General features: G+C 44.8%; 1 long non-coding RNA gene across 1 annotated transcript in view; it reads right to left on the reverse strand.

Annotated features, from left to right (window-relative positions):
• The window catches only part of LOC306638287, a 32,757-nt gene extending 20,502 nt beyond the window's left edge, over positions 1-12,255 (reverse strand). Inside the window, exon 1 of the long non-coding RNA XR_013757460.1 lies at positions 11,887-12,255. This is a non-coding gene — a long non-coding RNA (uncharacterized lncRNA). The remainder of the gene's footprint in view (positions 1-11,886) is intronic.
• Positions 12,256-26,067: the final 13,812 nt, after the last annotated feature.

Genomic DNA, 26,067 nt, shown 5'->3' on the forward strand with positions numbered 1-26,067 from the left:
ATACAGGAAGAACTGCCAGGGAAAGACCCACGCTTGGGAATAAAACTCAAGTCTAATTGCCTTTGCAAAGAGTGGTCATCTTTTGAATAGCTTGGGGTATAGAGTTAGGGACTGCCTTCAGAAATGAGATGCTTTAAACTTATAGACTCAAATCCAAAATCCTGCAGTACCTAGTGGACATTCCCCTGGGACTGATTCCCAGCAGTGTCTAGCCACCCCTGACTAATAGCCAGGGAGTTTCAGCCTCAGAATGAGAGTACAGGCTGCAACGTGCAGGGGGTTATTTGATCCAGCATTTTCAGAGACAAGAAGTTGACATTTAAGACTTGAATAGAGCTCCTTTTACAGGTAAATGACAACCTAGAGAAAGGACTAACTGAACCAGGTGTTTGACATTTTACAAGGTAATTTCTTTACAAAGAGACCCAGGAGATTAACTTTCTCTCCTAACAAGCTTTCAACGTTCATTTTGGGTGTGTGTGGAGGGGGGTCCCCAAACCCATTGCAGTTCCTGAACTGACAAAAGTGCAGACCCAGATGCTTGGTCATGCCTGTGGCTTAGCCTGTTCTCGCTTCCCAAGGTCTATGTCTACAATGGAATGAGAAAGACTTTGGTGGAGGCTCTTGGGATGTGAGTAAGCCAGGCACATGTAATCAGCAGTGTAAAATGAACATCAAAAGAGATAAGGTAGAGAAAGGGACTGCATAAGTGCTAATGGAAGCAGAGCTTTCTTTTACGCTCTGAATCTTGAGGTGGGGGTGGGAAGTCCCCACTTTTGATGGTTGTGGATTAAGTGTAAACACTCACATCCTGGAAGCTGAATTCAGCTCCTCTACCAAATAAGCAAAATACCAGTGATGGTTTCATGTAGGCCATTCTCTACCTGTCAGTCCACATCTTCCTGTGATCTTTGAGATGCCCAGCTAGAATGAACCACCTTTTTCTGGTGCTCTCTAGGCAGTGTCTTTCATAGATGTTACTGCGCTCATGGCCTTGAATTGCGGTTATCGGGGAAAACAGGTCTCCCAGACTATGGTGGACCCCCATCTTATACATCCTACATCCTTTGCAGTGGCAGGTTCTCAGTGAATGCCTACTGAGTGAACCTGTTTGTTTGCATATTTCATCTATCATTTCTAATAAACCTTGAAAACCGAAGGACAGCCAGGAGTGGTGGCGCACACCTGTAAACCCAGTGACTCAGGACGCTGAGGCAGGAGATTGCAAATTCAAGGGCAGTCTCAGCAATTTAGCAAGGCTCTAAGCAACTTGGTGAGACCCTGCCTCAAAATAAAATATTTTTTAAAAGGGTTGGGGATGTGACTCAGTGGTTAAGTGTCCCTGGGTTCATCTGTGGTACAAAACAAAAACAAAAACAAAAAACAAAAGACAGGATGGTGTAGTCGGGGAACAGAGGAAGAAGGATCAGGTGAGCATGAGGTATGAGATTAAGGCTGGAAACTATTAAATCATTCATAGCAAGTTAAATTTTCTCTCTCCCTAAGTCACCTCAATCCCTAAGGAGGAAGGACAGTGGACAGTTTGTTGGCTCCAAAAGAGTCAGGAAAGTGGTCTTTTGTCTATCCGACTATGTGGCCTGGGGTCAGTGCTCCTCCTATTCTGGGCCTCAGTTTCCCCGTCTATAGAATGTGAAAAGTAGGCTAGATGACCTCTCAAGGACCTTACAACTCCGAAATTTTGTAATTTTATGCAATTAGCAACTTAATTCCTAGGTACAGAAGAGAAGGGCAGTGCCCCATGGTCTGAGGGGCAGAGGCCGTAGTACCTTACACACCAGGCCCTGAATTAGCTCACCATCCTTCAGCTCTGGAGAACTGAAGTGAGTTTCAACTTAAAAACACTCAGCGTCTCAAATGCCAGACTACAGCTGCACAAAATAGGAAAATCTTGTTAGGAAATGACCACAGCCCCCTGGAGCTGTGGAAAACATTGCCTCAGAAAAAAAGGACTTTTCCAGTGGAAACAAAATTCAGCAGTATCGTGTCTGCTAATGCTGTCTGCCCAGGTGGTTTCTGCCCAATCCTGCCTAGTCAGATCCTTGGCTCTGGGCAGTTCTTTTCCACCCGATGTTGGTTCTAATGATGAATGCACATTATCCTCCTCTTCTGGCCTCAGCTGTCCCAGAAATCAGGCTTGGAAGTCATTTCCAAATTCCATCTTTGAACTGCTTGGCTTTTAAATGCTTCCTCCAGTGTGTGTGGTGGGGGGAGGGAGTCACAAAATGCTTTCACCGCAATGAGTCTTAGAGATCATCTTGGGAGTCTGATTTAATACCCTGTCTGTCAAGGTACATAAGTATCAGGTAGAAAAGCACTCTGTTCAAGGTCACATAGAGAGGTCAGAAGGAGGAATCCTGGTACCCAATTCAGAGTTCTTTGCTTATCCAAAATGCCTCTAGCTATTGGGTAAATTCTCTGCTACTTATCATGGCAGATGTTTCCATACCAACCAGCCAACTAGTTACCAACCTACAAATACTTCCTATAAGCCCAGAACAGATTGTACACTGCCTGCTACAAATCATACTTGAATCATGTATATATATATACACACACACATACATATACATTCAACACACACACACTTTTTTTTTTTTTTACTGTTCGAAAGTGTTAAATAATTACCTTCTGGTGCAGAGCAGAGCTGACCAACTTCTTGGAATCCTCCTTCAATCTTTGAAACTCAAATTTAGTGTCCCACTTACTCCTTGAAAACCATTCAGAATTACTTAGAAAGACCTGTATATTTTCAAGTGAGGTCCAGCTAGGTATCTGGTTAGATCTTGGTTCTGGGGCAAGGTGGCTTTAGTCTGGGTGATGCTCAGATCCAAGCAGGCAGCAGCCCCAGACAAAAAGGAAGACTCAGCCAGCCCAGTTGGCTTGTGCAGCCCTCTCTGTCTCCCACAACTCTGCCTTCTGTTTCTAAGAACCCAACTTCAACCTGGCCCACCAGATGCTCTCCTGTCTCAATCATTCAAAATGGAAATAGCCCCTTTTTCTCTCAGGCTGCTACAGCCAAGGCTAAATTTTTAAGAGGAAATTGTTACTAAAATAAATTAGAAAATAAAGAAAACTTAGATATGATAGTATTTGTAGTGTATACATTTAAAATAAAATTTAAAACACATTTGTGTAAGAAAACTTGGAAAAAATATTTTAAGACCTCATAAGCCCATCACCTAGCATGGTGCTATCTCAACCGTAGGCACATATTGCCTTCGAGTACTTGAAATGTGGCTAATCTGAATTGAGATGTGCTCTAATTATAAAATATGCACAAATTTTGAAGATTTAGTATAAAAAAGTACATAAAATATATCATTAATACTTTTAAAAACATGTGTCATGTGCCTAAAATTATATTTTGGATATATTGCTATAATTTGAATCTTAAGTGTCCCCAGAAAGTCACGTCAAAGACTTGGTCCTCAGTGTGTGCTCTTGGGAGGTAGTGGAATCTTTGAGAGGTGGGCCCTTTTTAGATTATTGGCGATATACATCCTTTCTTTCATTTTTGGTCATGATATGAGTGACTTTGCTCTGCCACACTCTTGCCATGATGTGCTGCCTCAACACAGGCTAAAGCAACAGGGCCAATGAAACATGGGCTGGGACCTCTAAAACTGTGAGCCAAAATAAACCTTTTTGTTTTATAAGTTGACTCATCTCAGGTATTTGTCATAGTGAAAGAAAGGAAACACAAAATATATTGGATTAAATATACTGTTAAAGTTACTTCTACCTGTTTCCCCCCTTTTTAAATGCAGCTACTAAAATACTTACATATGTGACTAACATTACATTACTATTGGACAGTCCTGAGCTAGAGACACTATTGTTGACATTTCTGTTCATTGTGTGTGTGCTTGAGGAGTCTGACCCCTGCTTACGAGCACATGAATAATTTTTCTGGCCTGGCTCTAGGCAATGGCAAAAGTCAACCTGGCAGACTTCGTTGACTACTGCCTTCCCCACCCTGGCCTCTGCCCCCAGCCAGGGCACAGCAGTCTCTGGAGGGAGTAACAGTGAGGGACCCAGGCTCCAGGCAGCCCATGCTCCTCACATATGAGCAGCTCTGATCCACAGACCCCATTCCTGGGTGTCTGCACCTGAGGCCTGGGCAGAGGTCTTCTCCAGCTGCCTCTGCTGAGGCCTCTTTACAGGGGTGGTGGGTGCAGGGGCTGTGGCAATCCTGCAGGCACTTTCCACACACAGACTGGTACCCAGGACCGATCTTCTCCTACTTCCATCCCTGGATCTTACCAGAGCCTTTTGTTGGAGGCTCCCTCAACAGGGAGATGTCCCCTAGGACCATGCTGACCTGCCTGAGGGCACTCTGCTGGCATGGAGAAAATGAACAGCAGTTTGTCCTCTCCAGGCCCAGCCTCCTGCTGATACCATCCCAGGAAAGAAGTAAGGCTTTTCTGTCACTTTCATTTGGTCTTATTGTTGCTGTAATTGTCTACTCTGACACCCGACAGCTCAGCACTCTGGCTCAGGCTGGCCTCCAGATGGTATATTTTTTCTTCCTTCCTGTGTTTTTATTTACTGGGGTTTGAACCCAGGACCTCATGCATGTTAGACAAGTGCTCTGCCACTGGGCTACATTCTCAGCCCTTTTTATTTTATTGGAGATAGGATCTCACAAAGTTGTCCAGGCTGACTTTGGACTTGTGACCCTCCTGCCTCAGCCTCCTGAGTTACTAGGATTATAGGTATGTGCCACAGCATCCTGCTTCAGACAGTATTGTTTAAGAAAACTTGGGAATCATATGGAAATACAGTTTAAACAGTCTGTCCAAACTTATGGTGATTTAATTTGAATTATTCAACTTTATGATAGGGTGAAAGTGTACCCATACAACCATTCCATTTTCTACTTTTCAGTATAATATTCAATAAATTATATGAGATATTCAATACTTTATTACAAAAGAGACTTTCGTGTGAAGATTTTACTCAACTGTAGGCTAATGTAAGTGTTCTGAACACATTTAAAGTAGGCTAGACTTAAGCAATGATGTTCTGTAGGTGAGGTATATTAAATGCATTTTTGATTGAATGATATGTTCATTTTGTGATGAGTTTATCAGGAGGTAAGCACATTGTAAGTCGGGGAGCATCTGTGTCTACTAGTCAGGGTCCCCATAGGAGAGAAAAAGCACTGTTAAGATAGGGTAATTTAAGGAAGATTTCTTTCTAAAGGGGCTGACTAATAACAAAGAGAAGTTTGGAGGGTAGGAGAGTCAAAAAGAAAGTTTCAACCAGGGCTAGTGGAAGCCAATCTGTGACCACCCCTGAACCCAAGGGAACCAAGGAAGGGTTAGGTTACCAGAACCAGGAAAGAGAGCTGTGCAGAGTTGAGATGCTCAGAAAGGAAACGCCAGACTAAAGCAATGTCACAGGGATGCAATTGAGGAAACAAAACCCTTGACATCCCTTTCCTTCCCCCGTCTGCCCGGTCTCTTTGACTAAATCCAACCAGAAGCCAAAAGTCACAGGCACCCTATTGCTATAGCCCTCCCACAGAGCAGAAGCAGAGTGGAGAAGGGGGAGAGTGAACCAGAGAGATATAGCTCTATCCTTAGGGTACTCATGTAACATTGTGCTATAGCCAAAGAGCCTGATTTCCTTCCTAATGTAACCAGTCCTAGTCCCGACAGTGTCTGAGTGGCACAATTTAGAGGATAGCAGCCCTAATTCCTCAGTTCTGTCTGGGTTCTAGCCTGGGGTAGATTCAGAGGGACTGCTCAATGGTGTGCGGAGTACACAGGCTCCGCACATGGGCTTCACAATCCCAGTCCTCCAACAGCAAGCTTCCTTCCTGTCAGGCCTGGGTTACAGCCCCAGGGCCTTGCTGCCTCTGGACTTGCAGAGCTAATCCACAGTGTGGCCGGTGGCTGGTTCCTTTGAATCTGCCCCTGCTCCCACTACCCAGTCTCTTCTTTATCTCATCCCACCCTCCCTGAACCCCTCCAGCACTGTTCTTGTTGAACAACCCCAAGTGCCTGGTGCCCTCCTAGGAACTATGAGCCTCCTGAGAAGGGCATCTGGGAAGAGTCAGTTGACCTCCCTAGGCTAAGATGTTCAGTCTAAGTGAATCCCCCCTGGACAGCTTAAAGAACTTCCTACCCCTTTTCAATTGTCTAGTCCAAGTTGGCTGGGAAATTAGATGAAGAAACTACCCAGGCTTAGCACTCCTGGAGCTAAGGGCCTGGGACAGTGGCAGGGAAAAAATTGCACAGGAGGAGAGAGGGTTGACCTTGCTCTCTTACCACCTACTGCAAAGCCAAGGATACGGAGGGGAGGTGAGATCCACCAGAGACCAGGCGAGGTATCTAAGGGCCAGCTGGGGGAGCCATGCTCAGGTTCCGGGCCAAGAAGTCTTATTAGTAAAGGAAGAAGGAGACTAAGAGAGGGCTGTGGAAAACATCAAGAAAAGGTAATGCCACAGTGGGGAGGTGGCAAGCAGAAGGGAGTCATTTTATAGAACAGGAAACAGTCTGTCGAGGGATTATTTTACCTCCAGAAGAAGAAAAGGCGGTGTAGAATTTTGGGAGAAGGTAATTTGAATGTAAGCTGATGAAGCTGCCAGGTGAAGGAACTTTCCTTCTGCACTTGTCAAGACCTTGAAAATGAGGGAGGCTGTATCTTACCCCTGGCAAGCCCAAGGGCCAGGCAAGCCTTTCTGGCAGATCTAAGGGGAGGGAGCAGCAGGGAGTCCTTCCAGCACTGTGTCTGGCACAAAGGGGACACCTGGCCCAGCTGGTTGTCTGCCCTGTCACCTGACATCCACATGCATTCCATGCACCTCTGTGCTCCTTTGTTCATTCCCTTGTTCATTGTCTGGTCCAACAAACCTTTATGGAGCCCCTCGCTCTGTACCCAGCACAGTGCTAAGCACCAGAGAGATACATCAGGGCTTTCAGCACCAGAGGGTTAACAGGGTGGGAGCAACCCATGAGCACATCTCTGAGTGTCCAATGCGAAAAGGACTGACACAGGGAAGAGCTAAATAGGATGGTGTGAGAATAGATGGAGTGGAGGAAGTTTTCTCCAACTGGAGGGCTGAGGAAAGGAGCAGAGGCTGAGAGGAGGAAGAGAATTTAAAGAGAGATTATCCCAAGCCCAGGAGGCAGGAGCTTGGCAAGTATTTCTTAAGCACCCCTCCCCAGTAAATATGGAATGCACAAATCATAAGGATTTACTAATCAGTAGTGAGAATCCTGTCACAGATGTAGTTTTGCTCTTGGATTTACTGAGGATGATGGAGCTGACATGTTAGGATTTTCATGGATAAGAATGAAACATCTCTAAGCTGGTCCTTGGATTGTTGCTGAAGAGCATATAAATCCAAAGAACTGCTAGCAGCAGGAAGCTGTGGCAAGATCCCCGCGTGGATATCCTAAGTTTCCAAACCAGGGCAATGGAGAAACTGCCAATGGCAGATCAGAGTCTTTAAAATGTTCCTGGGTGAGAACGTAGAAGCTGGTCTGTTGAGTCTTAGGGCCTTGGTCTCCCTTGTTGAGCCTCAACCACTATAGCCTCTGTTTACCTCCCTCACTTGGAAGCGTGCTTCCCTGGAATGGAGCTTAGTGAACCTCCCATTCCCAACCCCTTCACCCTGTTATCATCTGCTTCCAGTGTTTCAGACAAAATACCTCTTCTTATGGCAGGACTGCCAGGGTTCCAGCTTCCATTTCTATTAAGCCCAGAGAGTCTGGGCACAACAGAAATTACAGCCTTTACAAAGGACTCCCTTTTTCTGGTTTACCCTTCCATTCTCCTCCCCAAAGGACTGGGTTCCCTGGCTTTCCCACGCCAACCCATGCCCTTTGAGAGCCTGCCATTTGGGATGCTGTCCCAGCCACAGGCTTAAGATAACAAGTAACCTCCCGTAGAAAGAATGTAAAATTACAGCATGAACATAGATCCTGTCACAATGAGAGCAAATGGAAAAGATGTCCCATTTCCAAGTAGCCCAAACTGCATGTGGACCAGACATGAAATGGCTGAAACAGAACCTCTTTAAAAAGTTGAAGCAGGGCTGGGGTGTGGTTCAGAGGTAGAGTGCTTGCCTAGCATGCACAAGGCCTCTGATTGAATCCCCAGCACTGCATACATGCACAGAAAAGTCAAATCAACAGTAAGAATGTGAGAAGTCTGATTAACTCACCTGGGACTTATCTATAAGTCCCCAAATAACAATCGTCTATATCTTGTCTTTTCTGTATTCCCTAGACACTTATTGGTATGTGCAAGACACTCAGTATTTATTTGTCAAATGAGTAATAAATACATGAATGCTTAGACTGATTTTGTCTTAAGCTGCCCAAGTTCTTTACTATCCTTACCAGATGTTGAATGTATGCATACATGTGCAAATACCTGGAGTTCACCAGAAAGGATGTGCATCACTGTGCAGGGGCAACAGAAGAATCCCTGGAGCTCACAGATAGATGATCATGAGAGAAAGATGGAATTGCATGTATATGTGTGTGCATGCACATGTGTGTGTTCAGGACAGTAAGAAGAGACAGTGAGTCAATCAGAAAATCTCGAACTGTAAATATTTGCCTTCAGGAGGATTCTGCTGATCAGCTGCCTTGTCACAGACTCCGTATTACTACCAATCAGTCTTTCTGAGTCTGCTGGTAGTTTGAAGGGACCCTCCAGTTCTCAACAGGTTGCTGTTCACTTTCCCAGCTCAGGGACCCTCCCAGCAGATGTCAGGGCCTTGTGCATGAACAACCACAGTGTCTAATACTGTGGCTCTCTCGTGGTAGGAGAGAATGTCTTAGTCATGTATCAGATGTTGTCCCCACTCAGGAGATAAGGCACATTGAGTGATTCTGTAATTTGGGCTAGACCCATTGCAGACCTACCCTGAGGGGCTCAGTCTTGGTCAGTGAAGTGGTCAATCTCCTTGCAATTTAGTGGGGTGCTAAAGGTGCTGGAGGAGGCAGTCCCCTAGAACCACAGCAGAGGTACTTATTTAGAGAGGGAAGAAGTTGTCCCACTGGACTCCAGTGGGCTTGGGATGGGGCTGGGTGGTGACTTAGGTGTGGTGAATGCCAGGCCAGCTGCCCTTCACGGAGATATGGTTTTTGCCTCCTGGTCGATGAACAAGCAGGAGAAGCCAGGATGTGGCCAGAAATGGGACATTCCTGGGGTGTGGTTGGCAGTGTGGTTGTGGGAACATGGCTGCTCACAACTCTGCTCCTGAAAGGACTCAAAGAACAAGCAAGAGGGGCCAGGACCAGAACCTTCCACTGACCAGGTTTGAAGAACAACAGATCATAAACTTTCTCTCTCAGTGGTTATTGGAATGAGAGAGGATGGAGACATTCAGAGAAACCCTGATATAGCCATGGAGAATTAGTCTGTCTATGAGGCGTTGAATCACCCACATGAAATTCAGTGGAAATAAGTGATCGGCTCCAGTACCTGCTTATATTACCACGTGAAAAATATCGGACTAAATTTCTAATTTTTTTTGACATTTTAATAGCCTTAAATGAAAATCCAGTAATAAGAGACAGTAAATGCTTTGTTTCTTTTGTCTGGATATAAAGCATGAGTTTAAATGTACGTCTTATAACCTCCTCAGTTGATAGATTTTAGGGGAATCACCAAGCCAGAGAGTATCCTATTACAAAGAAAGAAGCAGACTGGATTTTCAATTTATTTTCAATGTAGGGATCTACTTTATGGTTTGGGCTGGTCTTTTCTTTTTCTCTCCTTTGGTCTCCTTCTTTAGTGAAAATGAAAGTCTTTCTACACAACTTTCTAAACTTTTAGAACAATCTAATTGTTCTTTAGTCACATGATTCCTGGGGGGACACTTGAAGGGCACCTCTAAAACAATAATCCTGGGCTATAAAAAGGATCTGGGGGACTGATCAAAGGTGAACTGCCCATTTATGACCTCTCTTTGAAGACCCTTCCCATCTCCCTGACAGTTTTATAGAAGTTGTTCTTTCTGCTCCAAACCAGATCAAAGACTTGGATGTGAGGGTCTCTCTACCCCCCACCTGGCACGGAAGGAAGGGATTACCCCTGGAATTAAAAACCTCAATGAAGTGGGTTTACTGACCTCCCTGGGGGGCAGGGGTGAGACCTTTCTTGCCTGTAGGTGCAGCTCAAGACAAAGGCCCGATAAATTCTTGGTGCCCTTTCTGTGCTCTTGCAGCAAAGGAGAAAAATCTCTCTCTCTCTCTCTCTCTCTCCGCTCTTCTCTCTTCTCTCTCTTTCTCTCTGACGTTCAGCCTTCAAAGAGAAAGAGAAATTCTCTGATCTTTTGTGCAGTTTTAGTTAATATCTACAAATTGCTAGAATCTTCGTTTATTAATTTATCAGTAAACCCAGGTAACGGTTCCCATTGTTCAGCATGGAGAGCTTCTCCTAAATACCAGGCATGATGAATCTATGAACCGAGTGGGAGGCAGGAGAAGCAGCAGGGTATGTTGCATCATTCAGATCACAGCCTCAGCCACTTGTTAGTTTTCACTCCCACCCTCCACCCTTCCCCAGGCACACTGGGGTCTATGTTGGATCCCAGTGGTCAAGGTGACTGTCCCAGGAGTGCTTCATTGAGGGTTGGAACTGCCCAAGTTCCTGGATACTCCAGGCCTAACCCTGAAGGGACACACCTAGAGACAGATGGCAGCAAGTGTTCCATGAAGCCCCCTTGCGCTGGGAATCACCACCCATACTCAGCCCTGACCCAGCACATCAGACTCTCATGGCCAGGGGTATTGAGAGGTGGAACACACAAGTCCCCAAATCATGCTATCTCCTTGTTTGAAGGAACTTGAGAGAGAGCATCTAGGACCTTGCCCCCATGGTACACAAGAAACAGAACAAGCCCTGTTCACCAGAGCCACCTTCCCAAGCCACATACTGACTCTAAAAGACCTCTGCTCCCCCACAATGCTGCCACAGGATGCCCCACAAAGGACATTCAACTTCTGTAGGGTTTGGTCTCTCTGGGACTGTTTGCTTAACATTCGCTAGAGAGCCAGGGTTTAATGATAGCAGGTTTGGAGAGCTGCTTTGGGAAATCTACATCCCAGTCATACCCCCTAAACTGCCGGCTTTAAGAAGACATCACCTCTTCCCCTGAATCCTGTGCATTCTGGTCCTGTACCCTCAGTTCCTTATCTCCAGGAAAAGCCTCTGCTTCCCCCACATCCAGCTCCTCCTGTTCTGGTTCCTCTCTGCCTGCATTCCTTTTGACCCTTCCTGGAATGCACTCTGGCCTCTTCTTAAGCAATTCCTGCCATGCTTCAGAGCCCATTTCAAGCCCCACCCTTCTTCCTCCTGTAGTACTTAGCAACTACTCTAGACTTGCTATTCAAAGTGTGGCTGCAGACCAGCAGTATTGGCCCCACCCCAGAACAACATCTTCAGATTTGCTTTTTAACGAGATAACCTAGTGTAGATGTGCACAGTCAAGTGTGTGAAGCCTGTTTTTAACTAGTGGTTCTTAAAGTGTAGTCCCAGGACCAGCAGTATCAGCATTATCTGGGAATTTGTTAGAAATATAAAATTTCAAGAGTCTATCCCAGGATGCTGATCCAGAAACTCTGGAATTAGTACTCAATCAACAATATGTGCTTTAACATGCTCTCAACACTTCATGATGTACATGCTAGTTCAAGAAACCATACACAATCTGGGTGTGGTGGTACACACCTGTAATCCAAGTGACTTGGGAGGCTGAGGCAGGAGGATCGCAAGATCGCAAGTTCAAAGCCAACCTCAGCAACTTAGCGAGGCTGTAAGCAACTTAGTGAGACCCTGTCTCAAAACAAAATATACACAATTCTTACCTTGCTTCATGAGCACATGACCATGACTTACAGTTCTCTGTTGCTGTCTTGAGATTCTTGATTTCATCTTTGATCTTGTGTTGTTCGAGTGCAGTCTGATGAGACCTCAGAACATGCACATGATGGGAGGAGATAGTGCACGATGAGTGAGTGTGTCCAGCACCGTCCTTGCCCCTCCCTTCTCAGAGTGCTGGAGTGGCCCCCGAGCAGAGCTCCAGTGGATCCCCGACGCTCGGGAGTTCAGCCAGACTCGAATTGGCACCCTGCGAGTGTGCTATGGCGGGGGTGATGATAGCCCTGAGAGGTCACTTTCCCTTAACCCTAGAACTTTCCTCATGCACAGATGGTAGCAATGGTATTTTAAGAAACACAAATGACCAAGGAACTTCATCGTGTTCTTTGTAGTTTGTGTTGCTTCCCTGTATTGCCCATCACTTGCCTGGACATTACTGCATAGAAGGAAAGGGATAGGACGTCTCTTGGTCTCTTTTCCTTTCAGTTTTTTCTTTTGCATAATAAGCCGAAGATAAAGGTAGTTGGTAGAATGTGTGTGTTTTTCAAAAGGTTAAATAAAAACAGTCATGTTAGTTTTGTGCAGGGTTTCCACCATTCTGATAAAACAAAATATATATATACACATATGAATGTGTCTTTAGTGATTCCACTTACAAAATCAATGCCCTTATATTTGCATTTAAAACTGGCATTACATGATACAAAGAATAAAAGTAATATTCATGCTGGTAATTTAAATTTTTATCTTTTCTTGACTTAGAACAGTATAAAATGACACAAAACATCAAAAGAAGTCCAGAAATACTATAGAATAAAGGGAAAAACTTAATATTTAATACCTACAATAGTGCTTTTGTCCTGCTTTTTGTACAAAGACTTCAGTCCAGTATTCAAACCGGGATATTTCTGAGAATAACATGGAACACAGTTAGTAATTATAGCTGGACCATAGGTAGAAATTGGGCCTACCCTAAACGGCCTAGGACATGTAGTCATTTTAAATCTTAAAGTTCATAAAGCTGAAGAAAAAAGTGAAATAGAAATGAAGTCATTTTGCTTTCTGTCAGTTGGAGAAAATTTTACAAATTTGTATTTGCTACAGAGGTTTATGGATTGCATCTTCTGTGAAGGCATTTGCTGTGTTAACTAGGAGGCTGACTATAGTTTTAACAGGTCAAATTATGGGCTTGGAAATGGCATTTGCCTCTTCTTTCCTTATTCTTCTGTACAGAGTCAAAAGGGCTTTTTTTTTTTTTTTTTTTTTTTTAAATCTTTACCTTCCTCCAACCCTGGAAACCTCAAGTTTTTCTGTGTTTTTGCTGCCCTCTGACTTTCTCAAACATTTGTGACATCTTAATATATACATTCTTGATTTGTGCTCCTCCTTCCATCTTGGTGTGCTTCCTCTTAAAATCTGCACTCATTAGCAGAAAAAAAAGGCTGTTTTCCTTGGATGTCTCCTCTTTTTCTTCCTCATCAGGATCATTTGCAATTTTAGGTTCTGGATTTTATTTTTAGAGTCATTCTATTTTAGCCGTACTCCCTTTTGGAGGTTATCACTATGAGATCATCTATTTTGAAATTTTTGAAATCTGCTTTCCTCCAGCTTGTAAGTTCTGAAGCCACACACCCTGCTTTAATGGGATGGACACTCTCTCTGAAGCTCTCATCACTTTCATATCACTAACAGGTGTTTACTGGTAGAATAAAGTCTGACTTCTTCTTGTCCCTACCTGTCCCTTTCAAAGGATGAAATTTTCAATCACGTCAGTCGAGTCTTTATTAAATGCTCTGCTTTTTAAAGAAATATGAGACTTACAGACTTCCACAAAATGGTTTTTAATGTTACTTTTTTTAAAATCAGCATTTGTCACTGTATTTTGTCTCTGTATTAGTTTTCCAAAACCTTCCATCCAACATTTTCTTCCCCTCCTTCTTCTTTTTCTTCTTCTTCTTTTTTTTTTTTTTTTTTTTTTTTGTGCCAGGGATCTAACCAGAGGCACTTTACTACTGAGTCACATCCCCAGCTCTTTATTATTATTATTATTATTATTATATTTTATTTTGAATCAGGGTCTCACTAAACTGCTTAGGGCCTTGCTAAGTTGCTGAAGCTGGTTTTGAACTTGTGATCCTCCTGCCTGGGTCTCCTGAGTCACTGGAATTGCAGGTGTGTCACCTTGCCCAGAAATGTTATCTTCTGATTGTATGACTTTGCCATTTCTCCCATAGGTGGGATCCATAGGTGGGATCTATGGACTCACATTTTAAGGTAGGCAGATTGATGACTGGAAGAAGAGATGCTTTGTGACTTCTGAGATCAGATCACAGAGGCCATACAGCTTTTACCTGGTTCTCAGAGGATTCTTGTTCTTGTAACCCAGCAGCAATCCTGAGAAGAAGACCAACTAGGTTATGTGGAGCAACCGCATGGGGAAGCCACTTGTAGGTGTTCTGGATGATAGCCCAGGAGAGGTCCCAGCTGATAGCCAGCCACAAGGGCAGATTTAGAAATGAAGACATGGATTCCTGCCACCAGCCCTGCACAGACCTCACAGCTTCTCAGTTGGGAAGTGAAGAGAATCATCTCTGTGCTTTCCTGTCTGAATCCTGATCCACAAAAATCATGAGAGAGAATCCAATGATTAATGGTTTTTTAAGCTCCTGTATTTTGAGGGGATGATTTAGAACACAGCAATGGAAAACTCATGCAATAATTAAAACAAATTAACTAATAACAAAAAATCAAGGCTAATTAAGAATCGTTTACACCCTTGGCTAACTCCCATTCTGAAGACCCCTCCCTGCATTTTAGGTCCAATCCCTCCAGGTGGAAGTGAAGCCATGATCACATTAGTTCCCAGCCACCAGGCAGAGGTCTAACTCCTGTTCCTAAACGATACTTTTGTATGAAATTTCATCTCTGTTATTAAAGCAATTAGATCATCCCTGCTTCGTTTACTGTGTGAATTTAAGAAAGAGCAAAATTAAAACATCTCTCACATATTTCTCTGGCTGATTAACATAACACAATTCTAGCTAATTTCAGCCAACCCCCCCCCCCTGCTGCTGGAAAATGTTCCCTCTTATTCCAATTTATTGAGTCAGAGATCATTTGGTTGCAATGAACAGAACTCATTTAGCTGATATAAGAAAAAGTGGAAATTGATTAGAAACAGAGGGATTTGGTGGAACCCAAAGGCTGGAAGTGCAATCATGCTTCATAAGGATCAAAACTGCAGACTGACAAGAGCCGATCTGGCTTCTCTCTCCAAATCTCTTTCTACAAAGAGCTATATTGTCTTATTTCAGATTCTACAGCACACACCTCCTCCCCTTCCACCCCCCCCCCCACCCCCAGATCTCCAGAGAGCAGTTTAGCATGTGATTAAGGGCAGTCTCCAGAGCTAAAATATCTGGATTCACCACTTGGTTAACTTGTGACCTGGGACACATTCCTTAAGTTTCTGATCTTCAGCTTCCTCATTGTAAAGTGGGGATAAAGAGAATAATGGTATGTCTCTTATAGGACAGTTGTGAGATGGATATGAAATACATAAAGTTCTTTGAATAGTGTCTGGAACATTGAAAGTGTTTGCTTTCATTATTATTTTTTCTTTGCTTACCTAATCAGGCCTAAACATGGGTGTTCTGAACCTGGCTTTATATCTGTATTAGTCTGTTTGTGCTGCTATAACAAAGCACCTTAGATTGGGCCATTTGTAAATAATAGGAATTTATTGCTCATAGTCCTGGAGGCTGGGAAGTCCAAGATCAAGGTGCTGGCAGATTCAGTGTCTGGTGAGGGCTCACTCTTTGCATCCAGGGTAGAGTCTCATTGCTTTACATATTGGAAGGCAGAAAAAGGGGTGAATGCTCTGTCCTTGTGCGGCAGGAGATGGAAGGGCAAAGGGGACTAGGGCACTCCCTTCAATCCCCTTTTAAACAGCACTAATTCCATCTTTGAGGGCTGGGGACTCATCACTTCCCCACAGGCCCTACCACTTAATACTAATTGGGTATTAGGCTCAAACATTTGAATTCTGGAAAAACACACACATACCAACTATAGCAATAGCCAACCTATAGTTCAAGTGCCTGGCAGAAACCTACTAAGTTTCTGAGGCTCAATTTCCACATTCCTAATAGAGTGTATTGGACCACCTGGGGTCACAGGTCTACTCATGGACCAATCAGCTGTGACAGAAGATAAGGGGGTGGGGAATGAGTATATTCTCAGCCCTTCCAAATACGTAACCACCTATATTTTCACATACAACAGCTCTGGCACCTTAAACCTTGGCTTTAGCGCTCTCTCCCAAGCAGAGACCCTATACATACTGAGTGACCCAAATGGCATGAAGAGGTGGCTTCCTTTGGCCAGCAAGTTCTCCTCTCTTTCCACATTTCTAGCTCTCCTCCTTCTGCAAGGTATTGAGGGTTCTAGTCCTCCGAGAAGCCAAACATAAGTCTCTCCATACTGAAAAGTGACTTTTATTAATCCCTACCTAGATTTTTCCCTCACAACTCATAGTGAATTTTTTCTTTCATGGAGAGAATGAAAAAGAAGAATCAGTTCTGATCCCTCCCATCTGGTATTGTGAGTTTAAGCTACTAATTTTACATATGGTGACTGTTTGCTTGTTGAGGTTCCCACTGGTAATGGAAACTTTGAGGAACAATATTTAAAATCATTGATCTCGCTTTAGAGAAAAAGAAAAGTAGGCAGAATGTTGAAGAAAATTAAGCAGAATGTTAAGCTAATTGGTTTATCTAAAGGGTAATGAGTTTCAGGAAATACTGCTCAAGTTAAGTCTTATTTCATTTCTATATATTATTCCAATCTCTGTTAGATTTGGTCATTTGGGGTAAAATACTCCAAAATAGCCTATTTCAAATCCTGTTCTTCAGAAATACTTGAATGTCATGGATGAATCCATAACTCTTTAAATCATAGAGCAGAGTTAATTAGCTGCCCTCCCTAGGGGAAGAGATGGCTGCATCTTCTCACTTTGTACCAGGCCATCCTCCAAACTGGCATGAGCTGACCTTTTCCTTGGGCTTGTTGTTCTCTTGTTGGTAATTCTTTCTGTGAAAACTCAGAAACCTTAGGTTGCAATAGCTAATACTCTTGGTGTTTTAGGGAGTCACCTTTAGACTTTCTTTTTGTGTGTGTCAGCAAGACTATTGAGTATTGTATAATTTTAAGAGAATTCTTTCAGAGAAAACAAGAGGTTATTTCAGGGCTCAGTATTAGCTCTGTTAAGCTATAAACAAGAAAAGAGGTATAGCTAACAGTGAGAAGACTGCTCACAACTTACGGTGCATATTTCCTATGCCTAGAATCCCCATTTCTTTTCCCCCTATTCATCCTTTAATGAATTGGTTGTTTCTCCCATTTTTCTGCATGGAGATTGCTATGCATGGTTATCAGACTAATTTTCAATTTAAGTCAACCTCTTTCACTCCATCCACTTCAACTAGAAGTAGACAGGACTATCTTAATCCAATCTAATAGAAGTTTAGGAGAAAACAAGTGTGGCTATTATTAAATTACTGCTAAATACTTAATAAACTGTAGATGTCTGAAACAATACGTCTCAATGCTCCAAGGCATGTGGAGATGACTAACGCCATAATAACCCAATAATCCAGGGTCACTTATGCTCCATACAGAAGCTCACAAGTATCATATATTTTTTTTTAAACTGATCTTCTCTGACCAGCTCCTCGAAAGGGGCCACCCCATCTTTAGCTCATCACTCTAATTTTTTTGCACATCCCTCACCACTTTAGTATTTTTATAGTTCTTATTTATAATTTTTTACTTTTTTACTATTTACATTCTAGAATGTAAGAAGAGAGCACATCCTAGAAAGTAGAGAGAGCAGAGCCCCTCTCAGTCTCTCTTTCACCATTGTAATCTCTATATCTAGAATAAAGCATTTTGCATAGTAGGTACTCAATAAATGTTGTTGCTTTAATGTACCTCAAGCACCTGGACTTCCCAGCCTTGCTCATCAGCTTCTAACAAGTGTCTCACTTTCTTCCTGACCTCCTTAGCATGCAACCTGCTGGCTCTCCTTGCTCCATGCCGTGGGCGGATACAGCTGAACTTAGAGCCATCTCTGTTGCTGCTGCTGTCAAGGATGCGGTTAACTTGGTGATCAGATTGCTGGGAAAAGAGGAGGCAATCTCTGGGAGACATTCCATAGGCTATTTCCAGTTTTAAAAGCCCCCTTTGGGCAAACTGTGGAAAAAATCAAGTTTTCTACAGACTTGTTTTCTCAGTAGAAACCAGTCAGACTACAAATCCAGTGGAGCAGCCCATGAGATGCACTGAACTCTAGGGCTCTACCCAGGAACAGGCCTAGTGAGTGGCGAGCAATTAGAGCTACAATTCTAACTGCAGAGTGTACAAAACCAAACGAGATCACTTCAAAACCTTCATATTCCAGACATCCAGTTTTGAAATCTAAGTCATCTCCATTATCTGTTACTTCTTCAACTCCCTTTCTATTTGCATCTGCCCCCCCCCCCCCCCCAAGCATACCAAGTCATCTGCAGAACTCTGGCTTCAGGCATTGTACTCATCTCACAAGGACTTACAAGTTCCTGTTGTAGCCCAGTTACTTGTTACATTCATGGTCTTTCACAGGATTTAGTTCCTTGGCGTCAGAGACCATGTCTTGCATTTGTTTTCTCCTTCCCCAGCATGGTGGGTTTCACATTGGGGGAATTAAAAATAAAGGTTATCTGCCTAATCTTTAGGTTTTCCTAAGCAACTAGTATTTTATAGATTATTTTGATAAATAAATATGAACTATAGTGGAGATACTTGAGGAATGGGAAAGCAATGCGTTCTTGACCTTATTTCCAGGTTGTTTAGCAACTCCCACATTGAAAGCCAAGCCCAGGGGTCCCTAACTTTGAATTTCTTCCATAGAGAAGATGCCTGTTTTTGTCACACTGGCCAGGCCATGGGGCGGGGGGGTCACTGCATCATGGAAGGTGGAGGATAAGGTAAGATGAAGTGGTGGGAAGCCTCCCCTTCCTGCCCCAGTGGGCACTAGGAGAAGGAAAGAAGATAAAAATAGGGGAAAGGAATTACCAGATCCAAGGTTTGTGGTCCTCTACTCTCGACTTCTCACCTGCCTAACTTGAGGGTGGGATGTGAGATAGCTTTAGGGAAATCCAAAAGAGAAGATTTTTTTTTTTTTTTTTCATCTTTACTTCCACCCCATGGTGGCACTCCATGAGGAGATCAGCCTGCAGGACCCCAACACTTGTGGAAGTTTTCATACAAAGCTTAAATGACCACCTGAGGTGGAAAGACCATATCACTTCTCCCAGGCCTTCCTGAAGGCTCATGTGCTGTGGAAAGGCCGGAGGATTTCAAAAGCCCCTTAGGAAATGAAGGTGGGTGTAGAGGCACAAACCAGTGGGCCTGACTTAGGGGCTGCATGTTGAGGGATAGAGTGGCCTTAGCACTCTGAGGGAAAGTGACTGAGACTCAGAGCCAACACCTTGGGCTCTGACAGAACCACAAGGTCCACTGTGGAAACTAGAAACCAGGGAGATACCTGGCCTGCAACAAGGAACCCACAAAGTCCCGAAGACCAGCATAGGATGAGCAAGAGCTCCCCATTCACCCTGCTGCCCTCTTGGGGTGGGGGAGGGGAGGGGAATGTAATCAGGACTCTGAGCAGGGACATCAAAGAGCCTCTCAAAGCTGCAACAGACTGAGCTACTGTTAATGGTCAAATTACCACCATTTTACTCCCATTACACAGCAAAGAATTTGTAAGAAAGCTTGGATCAGGTGTAGCAACCCCCCCACACACACATTTTCTTATTACCTCTGAGTAGTTGTGTATAAACTAGCAACAGTATTACACATATTTATTCACATATACATATTTATTTGTACTCTCTTTATCTAAAGCTTCCTTACAGTGCAGTGTTTCAACTACCAGCAACACCAGAAAATTGGGCTATCTTTAGAACTCAAATTTTTAAAAAGTTGATATCAAGCAAATGAATATGGTTCCCTGACATCAAGCTTGAAAGAGTACCTGTGGGACCACAGTACACCTCCCTGCTTGGCTTGTGCAAAGCCACACAGGTGTCCTCATGTGCACAACACTGCACCCCGCTCCGGGCTGTCTTCCAGTCCTTTACCCTCCCCCTGTGAATAGCAGCAAGATGGGCTGGAGAGAAAGGAGGACAAAGGGCGCAGGGAGAATGCTCAGACAGAAGGGCAGCTTGATAAATATGCCTATTTATAACTTCGCCTTTTTCATCCTATTGATTTTCAGGCTGTGCCGTGTGTGCTGCTGTGTCTTAGGGAATGGGGGTACTTGGGAACAACCTTGCCATCAAGTGATCATGCTTCAGTGAGGGGCTTCAGTCAAACTCTCCCCTAATGCAGTCTGTCTCCGGTCCCCATTGTTGCAGCACCTCGTGTTTAGAAGCGAAGGGTCTAGTCTGCACGCCTCCAGCTGTTATCATCTATGTCCCTCTGACTGAGCTCTGGAAGGCAGGTCTCAGCAGCATATCCATCTCTGCATCCTTGAGCTATTTCACCATATGATGAACCCCCATTGGGTTAGGGTTAGGGATGCATGAATAAGACTAGACAAAGATGGTACCCACAGATCTCAGAAGATGGTAAGTCCCCCATTTGGTTGGAGAAGGATAGAGAGGCATATAGAGTTCACCATCAAAGAGATTTATTGGTCTCTGTCTTCTCTAAGCCTGCAAAACAGGTCTGAGGCAACCTCACAGGATCCTGGCGGGACTGAGAACACTCCTGGGGTGCCCAGAACTATGCCTGATTAAGAGAAGCTCCAAGAATCTGGGGTGGATGTGGGGCAAGGCAAGTGACTTCAAAGTACACCCATCTCCCCCTTACCTGACCCAAACTTCCAGAGGATTGTGGGACCAAGGAGAGGGTTGAGAGATTAGAGGGAATTCTGCATGCCTATTGCAGTAATTTTGGTGAGGGAGACTGGAGGCAGATGAAAATTTCTTGAGGAAAATGTATCTTAGAATGAACCGAGGGAAGGAGGTGAGAAATGGAGAGGAACCTCAGAAAGGGCTAGGACTGGGAAGGCAGGAGGGGATGGTGGACGGTTAGGGTCACCAGAGTCATTGCTGAAGTGGGAAGAGAGGAGGCAGGAATACTGATGCTTTTGCAAAAATACAGATTTCCATAGCCTGAAGTCCCCAAAGCCACTCCTACCCTTTTAAGTAAGAAAACGGGAAAGATTAAACCAGTAGTTCAGGGTGACACAAACCAATGGCCCAGGGTTATGGAGAAAAGTCTGGGTCAAGGCCACACTGCCTCCCATGTTCCCTGAGTCCATGCAGCTCCAGAAGAGAAAGTTAAAGAGGAAGCCAGAGTAAAGGAGGACAAAAAGGATGGAGAAAATATCAAAGTCCATCGGCTCACCCAGGAGTGGCAGATGTCTCTTGAGCAGAGTTTGATTCTGGGAAAGCTCCTGTTCGGGAGGAACTGGCAACACTCCAGCCCTTCTTGACTACAGGAGAATTACTGATGAAAGAATTTAATTGTGGGCAACATCTTCCTCTTAAGAGCCCAGAGCAGCCACGAGTGGCTCTTCTAATGGCCAGCAGAACTCCCCAAGCTGTCCCTTTGCTCCCTTTGCACTCCTCACCACAAACCCAAGGGCAGGTGAGTGGGCTGATAATGAGGGAAAGTTATTTTCATTAGGGCTTTCCTCTACACTGTTTCTTTTTTTTTTTTCTTTTTTTAAATTTTTTATTTTGAGACAGTGTCACACTAAGTTGCTGAGGGCCTCACTAAGTGGCTGAAGCTGGCTTGAACATGCAATCCTCCTGCCTCAGCCTCCAGAGCCTCTGGGATTACAGGCATGCACCATGTGCCCAGCTCAACTATACAGTTTTGTTTTAAAATATTTTTAGTTGTAGATGGACATAATACCTTTATTTATTTTTATGTGGTGCTGAGGATTGAACCCAGTGCCTCACATGTTCTAAGCAAGCGCTCTACCACTGAGCCACAACCCCAGCCCTCAACTGCACTGTTTCAGATGGGGGGAATGTGTTTGCCTTTGGGAGATGTGCTTTCGTTAATTAGTCAACCAAGTGAAGAAAATACTAGGCTGATATGAAAACTCATGTAAGAACCCCTTCTCGTCTGGGACCACAGATCTACAGAAGCCTCCCCTGGAGTCCTGTAGACAGGGCAGTACAAAGAGGGAGGCTCATTTCTCTGCCCGCTGAGTGTTGCCAGGGGCTTCACAACTGAAGAAAGATCCACGGAGAGTGAGCGTTTGGTGAGTTCTCAGACACAGGGATTAGAGATTGCTCTGACAAATCCGAGAGGAGGTGGGTCAGGTTAGGAGCTGGAGGATGTGCTGCCTGAGGGGCTTATGGCAGCCTTGCTACCTGCTGACAGTCACCCAGGGCATAGCATGGCAGGAAGGGAGAGGGGAGCAGGCTGGAAGTACACACAGCAACACGAATGGATCTTAAGGCGTCGTGCTGGGTGGAAAGAGGAGAAACAGAATGCACTATATGACACAACACCACTTGTGAAAAACAAAAACACATCACAGGAAAACACCACCATATGGTTTGTAAGGAATATACAAAACACACACATTCGACCCATGAGTGCCTATGGGTGCAGGAGAATGGGAAGGCTGTGTGGAAGAAGCAGCAAGTGCAGTCACCCGAGAGCAGGCCCTGTGCAGACCGAGGACCACGGTGGGCTGAGGACCAAAGGGAGGCGCGGGTGGCAGGCAGGTGGGCCACCTTCTGAAGGTTAAGTCTGTCCTTATAACAGTCAAGGAAAAATCCAAATAGACTAGTGCTCTAGGTCCTGCTCCTACTCTCTGAAATCCCCTTAGTCCTTCAGGACAGAAACCTACGTGTGCCTGAAGTGCGAGCTTGTGGAGGCTGAAGGGCCAGTGGGTCAGGGGGAGAGGAGCCTTAGTTACCTCCTGACTGCCATGCCTGTCTGAGGACTCTGGCTCAGAATTCCAGGAATTTGGGGGATTACGGAAGGTGACCTACAATGAAGTGGCAGCAATAGAAGCAAGTGCTTGTCCATGACACTGACGGAGTCTTCTGATTATCTTAGAAAAAAAAATGCCATGCTGAGAAGGGAGGCAGTGGCTCCCATTCAACTCTTGGGGCACATCATTCTCAACTTACAGATACGTAAACTAAGGCTTAAGAAAGGCTAGGAAGTTTGCACAAAGTCACTTAGCTCCTAAGTTGGGGAGGGCAGGATTTATTTATTTATTTATTTGGTGCCGGGGATCGAACCCAGGGCCTTGTGCTTGTAAGGCAAACACTTTACCAACTGAGCTATATCCCCAGCCCTTGCAGGATTTAAATCTAGGTGTGTGTGACTCTAAACCTGAGCTCCTAACTGCCATTTTTTGATGCCTCCAGAATCAGCCGTGGTGCCACATACACATGTACACATTTATGCACACATGCACCTGCAGAAGGAAGTTGTAAAAGTTATGTGTTATGAAACAAACTCCTATTGCTGGGGCTTCCATTGTGGACTTTTGAGTGCGCTGTGGAGAAGGGTTTGAGGGGCAGACCAGAATGGCAGAGATGACCCCAGAGTTCTTTGTGCAAAACAATTACAGATGAGGGTGCTACAGGTGGGATGTGGAGCAAGATGGAGAGAATGGGGATTTCTCAGAGTGCGATGTGGCTTCTGAGGACAGATCTGGAGAGACACTTTGCAGCAGACACGGACTTGGGTGTAGTTCCACTACTCATCATGCGAAGAAATAAAACCAATCGAGCGGTTCTGATGAGCTCTAACCTGAAACAGCTCTTGGGGCAAATGATGGTGGATGAGTTGATAGCATTTCTGGGGCTAAAGGGGGACTTCAGGGTTATCTCAGCTGACTCCTCCATGGGCAGCAGAGAAGACAGTAACTTCCACAAGACCATACAAGGACAAGAACCTAGGTCTTTGACTATCAGGCCAGTGATGGCCCCCCATGCCACATCATTCAGCTTAAAGGGACTGTGCCCTCTGTCCCATCCAACAGACCCCGCTCCTACTGTGCTCCTTGTGCTTCATTTTCATTCTTCCTGGAAGACAATTGCTTCTCAGAAGAGGATGAGAGACAGAGAGGCCAAGGGACACCTCTTGCAATTAGAGGGCAAGTGGTTGGGAGGAATTCAGGGACACCTAAGTAGTTTGGCCATGGCTGACCTCCATCTACTCATCTTCTTCTCCAGCCTCTTCCTTACATATCCCTCCCTGATGTCTAAGCCTTCCCACTCTTTTGAAACGTAAGGTGGGAGACCATGACCTTCATTTTGAAAATTCTGGTCAGCTTATTCTGCACAGAGAGGCCCCACTGGGCCTGACCCAGATGCATGCACAGCAGGGCCTCCAAAGCAAGAGAATCAAAGCCTGTCTCAACAGATTTCCTCCCACCAAGGCAAGAAACAGGCCTGTGGAGAGCACAAAAGACACTGTGAATCCTGCTTCCTGGGGAATTTAATTACCAACATTAAGAAGAGGAGTTGTTCTCCCCCTCAGTCGTGGTGTCTTTGCCTCGCTGCTTCTAGAGAAGAGGGGCATAGAATTTAAGCTCTTATCCAAGCAGGACAGAAGACATTCCCCACAAGCTCGACGAGGAGGGGGGCAGATAAGTGCCACCCACACGGTTTTAGAGGCTCTGAGCCCCAAACACAATTGCCATCCACTAGCTGACCCTGCAGGCCACCATCAGAGTTTTACTTCTTTAGCTTTGGAGTTTATGGGACAGCTGAAATTCAAATATTCCTGGGAGGGATGGTAGCTATGGCCAGCCATGTGCAACTCAGTGAAGTTTTATTTTCCCAGCTCACCCTCCAAACGCATTTTTTAGAAGACCAGAGAGAAAATCAGATGGCTAAGGAAGAGAAGAGACGGGGGAGAGAGAAGGGTCCACAAATTAGAGGGAAAGGAAGAGCCCATGAAGAGGCTAGGGGCCCAGAAGCCAATCCTGACCTGGCATACCAAGTGACCTAGAGGAGTGAGTCCCAGCGTGGCACCCAGTGGTCTGAAGCCCCAGCATCACCTGGAATCCCGTTAGACACACAGATGCTGGGGCCCCATTCTTACTGAATCAGGAGATGAGGGGGTGGGGCCAGTGGTGATGCTGATGCCATCAAATTTGAGACCCAGTGGTTTATAGCCTGTCCCAGCCAGTTCACATCAGGTTCCCTTCTCTGATTTGCTGTTCTCCTTGGCTCTGCAAGAGATAGCTACCATGGAGGCTGTAGGGGTGGCTAGGAGAGCCTTTGGCAAATGGTAAAGCTCTGGTGGAGGTGAGATGGTGACGGGGAACAGTGTCACCTTTGTCCAGAAGGGGAAAAACTTGGAGCAGAGCTGGGGGAATTGTGGAAGAAGTCTGAAGCAAGTTCCTCAGGGCAACCATCTGGCACTGAGAAGCAGCAATTGTGTTGAGTGGAAAGGCAGAATTTCAGAGATAGATGCCTGATGAAGAGGACTGGGTCCTGACTGAACCTGACTGGGGATGGGTCCAGAGCTGGGAGATGTTACCAGATGAATGAGCTTCCTCCTCTTCTTCCTCAGCATTGACTCTGTTTGGTCAAACTTTTCAAGATGCATCTCTTAGGTCAGTTTATTTCCTGGTGAACACTCCCATCTCTCAACCTCCATGGTTGCCCAGGCAACCCTGGTAGAGTCAATAAGGAGGTCCTGGATCTGATGGGGAGGCCCGAAGTGGTCCTCCACAAACTGGACATTCCTTTGAAGTTCCTTTCCCTTTGATTTTCTCCATAGCACTTATCAGCATCTGAAATACTATGTGTTTTGTCTGTTCTTGCTACTAGAATATGAGCTGCATGAGGGAAGAGACTTAGAGACTTTTTTCACAGGATTATCTACTTCTAAATCCCCAAGAATCTAAAACAGTATCTGGTACATTATCCCCCCCCCCCCCCCCCCGCCTTCTTCCTGGTACTAGGGATGGAAACCAAGGCATTCTTCCACTGAGCTACATTCCTATCCCATTTTATGTTTAAATTTTGAGTCAAGGTTTCTCTAAGTTGCTGAGGCTGGCCTTGAACTTGAGATCCTCTTGCCTCATCCTCCTGAGTCACTAGGATTACAGGTGGGTGCCACCATGCTCAGCTCAATAACTATGTTTTGAAGAAAATT

This window comes from Sciurus vulgaris, assembly GCF_902686455.1.
Source record: "Sciurus vulgaris genome assembly, chromosome: 10".
Taxonomy (NCBI): Eukaryota; Metazoa; Chordata; class Mammalia; order Rodentia; family Sciuridae; genus Sciurus; species Sciurus vulgaris.